Genomic DNA, 9,352 nt, shown 5'->3' on the forward strand with positions numbered 1-9,352 from the left:
GCTTGAAACGGATAATTCCTTGCCTTTTCTTGATGTTAAACTGACTCGCTCTTCTGCTGGTAAACTAAAAATATCGATATATAGAAAACCCACACATACCAACAGATATCTGCACAGTCAGTCCCATCATTTCCCTCCTCATAAGCTTGGAATAATTTCCACCTTGGCCATTTAGCCCGTTCTCTTCTTGATGACCCAAATGAACTGCTTACAGAAATAAACCATCAGAAAACTTCTTTCGAAGTTAATGGATATTCCAAGAAAATCATTGACAAATTCCTTCTTAATCCTCCTAGACATCACTCAGGAGAAACAAATAGATTCAAAAGCAATATATCTCTTCCTTACATAAGTACTGTTTCACATAAATTAGCAAAAGTTCTAAGAAAATACAATATCAGAACCTTGTTTACTCCACTTCCAAAGATCCGTTCCTTAATTAGCCACCCAAAACCTTGTCATCATCAACTCAAATACCCTGGTGTATATAAAATATTATGTGACTACGATATTCCTTATTTTGGGAATATCGATATATAGAAAGCCCACACATAACAACAGATATCTGCACAGTCAGTCCCATCATTTCCCTCCTCATAAGCTTAAATAATTTCCACCTTGGCCATTTACATATATATATATATATATATATACGTATATATGTGTAATTATATGCTTCAACTCGGTTGTTGTGATACATTTTTAAAAATAGATTTAATGACTTAAAAACCGAGATTACTTATAAAGATTTAATAAGATTAATACAACTAGTTTCGGGTTATATTAGCCTTCATCAGGTATTCTTAAAGGAAGAGAATAGTAATAAACATTGAAGTATCTAAAAACTTTAAAATACAGGTAAAATATTGCCACACATAATTGATACAGAGCAATTTAAAAAAATACAACGTTTTTTATGTATCAATTATGTGTGGCGATATTTTACCTGTATTTTCAAGTTTTTATATACTTCAATGTTTATTACTATTCTCTTCCTTTAAGAATACCTGATGAAGGCTATTATAAGCCGAAACTAGTTGTATTAATCTTATTAAATCTTTATAAGTAATCTCGGTTTTTAAGTTATTAAATCTATTTTTTAAAAAAAAAATATATATATATATAGTAGTGGTAATAGTAGTGGTGGTTGTAGCATCGGCATAGCTAGGTTTTTAGCGCACCTCGAAAACTTCGCTCATTGCTTTCTATAATGTGCTATTTTTTCGATAACTGTTCAAATACCTGCCACTGGCGCTCTTCTGACACAGGTGTCTGTGGCGACTGCCTTGATGTCACGTTCCTACTCCTCTGGTTGATAGTAGCATTAGTATTATTATTACTAGTTTTGTTTTTTTTTAGAGTAGTAACAGAAGTGAAGAAAAAGAAAAAAGTATTTTATAGATTCGATTGAAGCTGACGACCAGAGAAACTTTTCAGCACTTACTGATTCAGCTGTTCTTTGGTGTAGTCAAGTAGAGATTTTTCCCGTTCCCGCAAAAACTCGGATGTATTGAATCGCAGCATTGTTATACTTCTTTATTTTATCTAATTATTCAACAAAAGCTTTTTCAGAGTTGTACATACTGGGTTATATGTGATGAAATATTTATATCATATGTGTATATTTATGTTTAGCCATGCATCTGAGAAAACTAGAACGTAGAACTAGAGGTCTAGGAACTCTTCGTCAGTACGACTCCAGGAGGATGATATTTTACAGTTATCGAAACTGTCATACTACACTGCTGAACAGAGCCGTATTCATGGGTGTGCAAACTGTGCGGTGGCGCGGGGCCCTGTGCCACCGCACAGTTTTTATGTATTTTCTTGGTAAAATAAGCACCGAATTTTTCATGAAAATACATTAAAATTATACTGATAAAGGCACGTCGTTCTTTTGTTGGCACTGCACCGCGTTACTGCTCGCTCAGTATCTCATGGCCGGAGCCAGACGGCGGTCTGGCTCTATTGTTCGATGAAATAACAGTAATTGGTATAGGGAATAAATTTTAAGATCGTACGCTAGAGAGGTAGTGTTTGAAACTACTCTAAGATATATAACAATATCGTACAACACAGTGTTAAATAGGGGAAAATGCATTTTAAAACAGGTGTTTTTAATAATTTTATGGAGTTTTTTTATTTTAATTTATGATTTTATGAACAATAAGTAAATACACGTACTATCATGGATATTTTTGTATGTGACATTACTTGCAAAACATCTTAAAAATTAAATTCTGTAAACTGGTTTTAGGTTATCCGACATCAGAACTTTTCTTCAATAGCAGTTTTCAATCTATATTAGATTTATTTATTTTCTAATATTATCTATTTTAGATATATTTTATTTATCAGGTAAGTAATTTGGCTTTTTATTAACTTATTTTATAATTAAATCTATCGTATTTAATTGTAAAGTATGACTGTGAGAGAGATTATTATGGAAGAATATACCCAAGTGAGCATGAAGAACGAAAGCGAAAACAAGAAAAAGAAGCGGCTGAGGAACGTCAAAGAAATTCACTGTTTAAATTTATGAAGTTGAACTCATATATTTGTTCAGATATATCAGCTGATAAAGAGAGTTCTGAAATAACTACAAACAGTTCTTCGGCTTCAACATTAATTAATAATGAGAGTTCTAAAATACTCCAAGGAAGCGGAGAATATGACGCGTTTGGTCAAACAATGAGTATTGAAGATCCGAAAACTGAGGCATCAGAGGAAGGTGAACAATTTACTATTAATGATACAGCAACATGGCCCAAAATTTTGAACAACGCAACACTAACACAAATTGTACAACGTGGTCCACCGTCTCCTCCGACTGAAAATGATATTTCAAAAGATGACAACAAGAGGTGTTTTTCCACAGCTCACTATGTTAGGACAATTGCAAACGGAGAGAAGCAAAACAGAAAATGGCTTGTATATTCAAACTCTGCCAACCCTATTTTTTGTTTTTGTTGCAAATTATTTTCTTCTGATGATAATTTTTTATCTAATAATGACTTTTCTGACTGGCGACATGTAAGTGAAAGATTAAAGTCGCACGAACGAAATACAGTCCACATGAAATGCATGTATTCATGGACACAAATGGAATGTAATTTAAAAAATCACAATACAATTGATCAGGCAAATCAAAATGTCATAAATTTTGAAGCAGAACGGTTAAGAAATGTTTTAAGACGAACAGTAGTAGCGATTCTTTATTTATCCGGACATAATTTAGCTTTTAGAGGTAATTGTGATACTTTGTACTCAGCCCATAATGGAAATTTTTTAGGAATCATAGAATTAATTGCAGAATTTGATCCACTTTTAAAAGATGCGATGTTCGGAAAAAAATTATAGGTAAGAAACAAAATTCGTATCTATCACCCATTGTGCAAAATGAATTAATTGTTGATATGGGAACCAAAATTTAACAAAATATTGTAAATATGATTCGACAGGCAAATACTATTCAGTAATTTCATTAATATTTAGATTTTTACATATATTTAAAGCACATATTGAAATTCGTGTCACACTTTTTGACGTTTTTAACAATTAATGACACTACTGGTAAAGGTATATATGAAAATATAAAATCACTTTTGAATAAATTAAATCTTAAATTGTCAGATTGTAGAGGGCAAGGGAGCGAATATGAAAGGAGTATATAAGGGAATCCGTAGCGTTTGCAGTAGCGTTTGATCTGGCAATTGTGAACTCGTTTTTCTACAAGAGGGAAAAACACTTGATAACATTTAGGAGTGGTAACAACAGTTCACAAATTGACTACATTTTGACCAGAAGAAAACATATGAAGGTTGTGACAAATTGTAAACTAATTCCAACAGATCAAGTGGCGCAGCAACACCGACTGCTGTGCGCAGATTTTAAAATAAGATCGAAGATATGAACCTCTGGAAGCCATGGGATGAAGACAATTAAGTGGTTTCGCTTAAAAGAAGAGAGTGGAGAAATCGTTTTAGGGAGAAGGTGTTAGAGAGGGTTTCTGATGGATTGGAAAGTGTACAAGATTGGTGGAAATATAATTCAAAAGTAATCCTGAGCTGTGCAATCGAGGTGATTGGTGAGACATCTGGAAATATTAGAGAGCAGAAGGAGGGTTGGTGGTCGATTAATAATGTACAAGTGGCAGTGACAGCTAAGAGGAAGGCAAAGCAGAAGTGGGATGAGTCAAGAGTGGAAGAGGACAGAGAGAGAGAAAAAGAAAGAAGCCAAGAGAGTTGTGGCACAGGCGAAGGCCATGGCATATCAAGACCTTTATGATCAATTACAAACAAAGGAAGAACAGAGAAAAATTTACCAACTAGCGAAATGTAGAAATAAAGCAGCAAAGGACATCTTACACATGAGGCAGAACGTTGATCTGCCTCATATGTAAGATGTCCTTTGCTGCTTTATATGAGGAAAATGCAAGGACTCCCAGAGAAATGGGTAACCTTCGGCGGGGATGGTGCAGAACATCAGTAGAGTGGAAGTGACGGAGGCCATGAAGAGAATGAGGAGAAAATCGGTGGGCCCCAAAGGATTCCAGTGGAAGCATGGAAGGCACTGGGGGAAGAGGGAATTGACCTGCTGTGGGACCTGTTCATGAAAGTTTGCCAACAGGAAAATATACCCGAGGAATGGAGGGAGAGTACTCTTGTCCCCATCTATAAGGGTAAAGGGGATGCACAAGACTGTAAAAATTACAGAGGAATAAAGTTGATGTCCCATACAATAAAAATCCTAGAAAGGGTTCTTGATGGAAGATTGAGGAAGGAAGTAGAGATTGCACAGGAACAATTTGGCTTCATGCCTGGTAGATCGACAACAGATGCTATCTTTGGGTTACGGCAGATGATGGAAAAGTTTCGAGAGAGACAACGGGAGCTCATCTGGCATTTATTGATCTGGAGAAACCATACGATAGAGTGCCAAGGCAAGAAGTCTGGAGGTGTCTGAGGGAGAAGAAGGTTCCGGAGAAATATGTCAGGTTGGTGCGGGAGATGTACAGAAATGTGAAGACAAGTGTTCGGACCTTTCTGGGTCAGACAGAAAGTTTTCAAGTAACAGTTGGCTTGCATCAAGGGTCAGCATTAAGTCCGTTTCTGTTTAATATTGTGATGGAGGTGGGTGACGGAAGAGGTGAGAGAAGATGCGTCTTGGGCAATGTTGTATGCAGATGACATCTTGCTGTGTGCAGATTCAAGAGAAGAAGTGGGAACTAAACTGGAAAGATGGAGAAAAGTTCTGGAAGAGAAAGGTATGAGACTGAGCAGAAGTAGGACAGAGTATATGTGTTGCACAGTGGGCGGCAGCCAGGAGACAGATCTGGAGCTGGAAGGGAATGTCATCAGGAAGGTGGAAGGTGAGGGACTTTAGATACTTAGGTTCAACAGCGGAAGAAGATGGAGGAGCTGAGAAGGAAGTGGGATGCAGGATACAAGTGGGTTGGAGGAACTGGAGGGAGATGGCTGGAGTGTTATGCGATAAGAGGGTGCCGATCAATCTGAAAGGCAAAATCTATAGGACAGTAGTGAGGCCAGCTATGACGTATGCTATGGAAACTGTGGCCCTGAGGAAAAATAACATCAGCAGGATGGAAGTAGCAGAGATGAGAATGCTTAGGTGGATGTGCTGTGCGACCAGAAAGGATCGTATGAGAAATGACTATGTGAGTGAAACAGTGAAAGTTACGAACTTAGGAGCGAAGAAACACAGGAGGCAAGGTTGAGATGGCTTGGTCATGTGATGAGGAGGGAGGACGAATATGTGGGAAGCAGGGTCATGCAGATGGATGTGCAAGGAAGGAGGAAGCGTGGGCGGCCAAAGAAGAGACGGAGGGAGCTGGTAGAAGAGGACTTGAGGATGAAGAACTTGGCTGTGGTGACAGCCCAAGACAGGACGATATGGAGGAGACTCATCATCAACATTGACCCCACTTAAGTGGGAGAAACTGCAGAAGAAGAAGAAGATATAAGGGAGTCCATGCTTACATTTTAAATGAAAACGAAAAGGCATTTTATACTCCTTGCGCATTAGTGGATGTTGCTAAATCATCAATTATAGCTATATATTTTTTAATGTTATACAAAAAATATATACATTATTTGCTGCCTGAACTTCACGTTGGGACATATTAAAGAAATTTGTTAAACAATTAACTCCAAAACCGTGATGTGAAACAATATGTGAATGTAGAATAGAATCAGTTAGAGCTGTATGTTTTCAAATTCCAGAATTTTTAAATTCACTAAAAGAATTATCTAAATCTGCATCAGATAAAAATATCAAATTAGAAGTGGTTTCAATATATAAACAAATAGATTCATTTGAGTTTATTCTAAGCCTTGTAATTTGGTATGAGCTTTTGTCAAAAGTTAATTTAGTAAGTAAAGTATTACAAAATGCAAAAATTCCTATAGACGTAGCAACAGCATATTAAAGAGTCGGTGCAGTACTTTGAAGAGCAGAGAATATCAGGATTTGATAGCTGTTTTGAGATTGCTAAAAAAACTGTCAAATCTATTAGAAATAGAAATTAAATTTAAAGAATGTCGAGTATGTCGAAGTAAAGTATTTTCTGATCATGAAACGCCTGATGAATCACACATAGGTGAAAAGAAAGATAATTTTAGGATAAATTTCTTTTTGTAATTTTAGATACTGCTGTACAATCTGTCAAAAAAATATTTGAATTATATTAAATTCACGAAAAATCATTTGCATTTCTTTATGATATGAAATTAATAAGAAAAATGAAAGGAAATGAATTAAACTTTTCCTGCAACGGCTGTATCAAAATTTAAATACTATATTGATGAATCTGAATTTTACAATGAGTTAATTATTTTTAGATATATTGTTCCAGAAGATGCACCCATTATTTACTCCCGTAAATACGGGAATAAAAAAAAAAAAAAAAAAAAAAAAAAAAAAAAGGCGTTAGTTGATTTGATTTTGATTTGATTGATTTGATTGACCAGTCCAGTTACGGTCGCATCAGCAGCTAGGTCATTTTCCAAATTAAAATTAATAAAAACCTATTTCCGATATTCTATGTCTCAAGAACGTTTGTCGTCCCTGGCAATAATATCTATAGAGCATGAAATTGCAAAAAAAAATTGAATTTTGATAGCGTTATGAATGATTTTATTAATAAGCGCATTAGGCTAAATAAAATTTAATATATTAACATTTCTTTATTATTATTATTCCTGACACCTCCAAGGAGTCCGAATACTCATCGCGGGAGTACACCTACAACTGTCTCAACCACTACACCGAACCTCTACTACGAATCGTCTCCATCAACGCCATCTACCGCCCACGTCCACCACAACTGGTATTCTATGTTTGTAAATTGCGTGTGTTCTGAAAGGCCGATTTGTCTGTATGCGGGAGGAAAAACCCGAGTTTCCGGGAGAAAAAACCCTGCTACCTCCGTATGAGATCGGCTAACTCACCTTCGATTGAAAATCGTCCAGATAAAGATTCCTCCCGTCGCGACGAGAATCGAACTTAGGCCTATTCCAATCGAAGGGCGCAATGTACCGTCGTTCTTCCAATTGCGCTACGGAGGCGCAATCAAAAAATCTTATACGGTGTTATGCACATATTTCATTCTTTACAGTAAAAATGGATATATTTTTTAATATTTTTATATTATTATGTATATTATTAAATAAATCATTGTTCTGGCGTATTTATAAGATAATGTGTACTTACATAATAAAATAATATATCATGTACATACCAACACATTTATTTTTTAACTAATTTTTTCCCTTTACTTAAATTGATGCTAAAGAAGATACTTGTTTATTTATGTGCATAAATATTTTTCATATTTGATTTAATTAATTAATTAACACGATATCCTTCCATTTAAAATTTCCATAAAGGTTACTAACTTTCAGGGGCCCCGCTTTTCAATTTCGCACAGGGTCCCGCAAAATGTAGAAACGGGCCTGTTGCTGAAAACAATTAGGAGATACTGTAGTTTCTGTCGGATAATTATAAATTTCTGCAAATAATTATAACTATTGGGTACTTAATACATGAATAATTATTTCTTATTTATGGATAGGGTGTAATTGATGAGATATTGTTTAAATAATCGATATTTACTACAAAATTAACAAATTATACACTTAAGCGTGAAATAATTTTAACAAGAATAACAACAAAAATGGCCCAAAACGCTTTTGTTGATTTTTAATAGGGCTTAATAGTCTCCATGAACAGCAAAAAAATAGCGTTACATCTTGATTGCATTGACCGGATAAGCTGACCAAACACTTCTTGTCGGATATTTCCCCACTTTTCTGTGAGCGAAATTTCTTGAAATGTTCATGGCAGCACAAATGAAGCATAGATGCGCCTAGGCATGTTCGATGAACAGGCATGCCAGTCCATTCGTTCAATATTTTTTTTTCCTCAAACCACTTTTGCACCAAATTTGCACGGTGTGGACGAGCATTGTCATCCATATAACTGAATTCTTGGCCAATTGCAGCAGCATATGGACGAACTATAGGTGGCAAAATCTCATCGCGTTACCTTTGGGCTGTTAAGGAACCAATTCTGATAAAATAGAGATTAATATATCCTCCTATACTTATTCCAGGCCATACTATCAAACTCCCACCTTGATGTCGAAGTCTTTCAAGAACAAACTGTGGATTATTTCTTGTTCCACTTTCACTCCATATCATGATACTTCGATTATGTGGTTGCAGACAAAACCTGGACTCGTCACTAAAACGTACACGAACCCAATCCTCATTTGTCCAATTGCGGTGTTCCTATGCCCAAATTCTTCGGGATCTTTTGTGAATTGCAGTAAGCGGAATGCAAACCACTGGTCTTCGAGCATATAAATGCATGGCATGAAGACGATTTCATAGTGTCCCTGCCGATACCAGCCTCCCTGTTGCTGTGGTAACTTCGCTTCAAAATTGTGTTGCGTTAAATATTCGATTCCTTCTGGCAAGTAATGGCAAATACTGATCGTCTGTTGAAGTTGTTGATGATGGGCGACCTCAACATTGTCTTGGGCAAACATTCCCCGTCTCCAGAAAGCGATTCCAAAGTCCCCAAATTACACTTTGAAATACATGACACACTTGAGCGACAACTTGCTGCCTTTGTCTTTGTCCAGCTTCTATTCGATCAATGGCTCTCCAAGCCATGGATTCCAGGATATCATGTGCTTTTGCCATTTCTAACAAAATAACGGATGGTGGGTAACAGAAGTTTACAATTGAAGTGATAATTATGCATTGTGGAAGTGAGCGCAACAAGTCACTATTTTATACCCCTCACATGCTTATATGGCTAAGACTCG

This window comes from Typopeltis vanoorti, chromosome 4, assembly GCF_054136105.1.
Source record: "Typopeltis vanoorti isolate ZY-2024b chromosome 4, IOZ_Tvanoo_1.0, whole genome shotgun sequence".
NCBI lineage: Eukaryota > Metazoa > Arthropoda > Arachnida > Uropygi > Thelyphonidae > Typopeltis > Typopeltis vanoorti.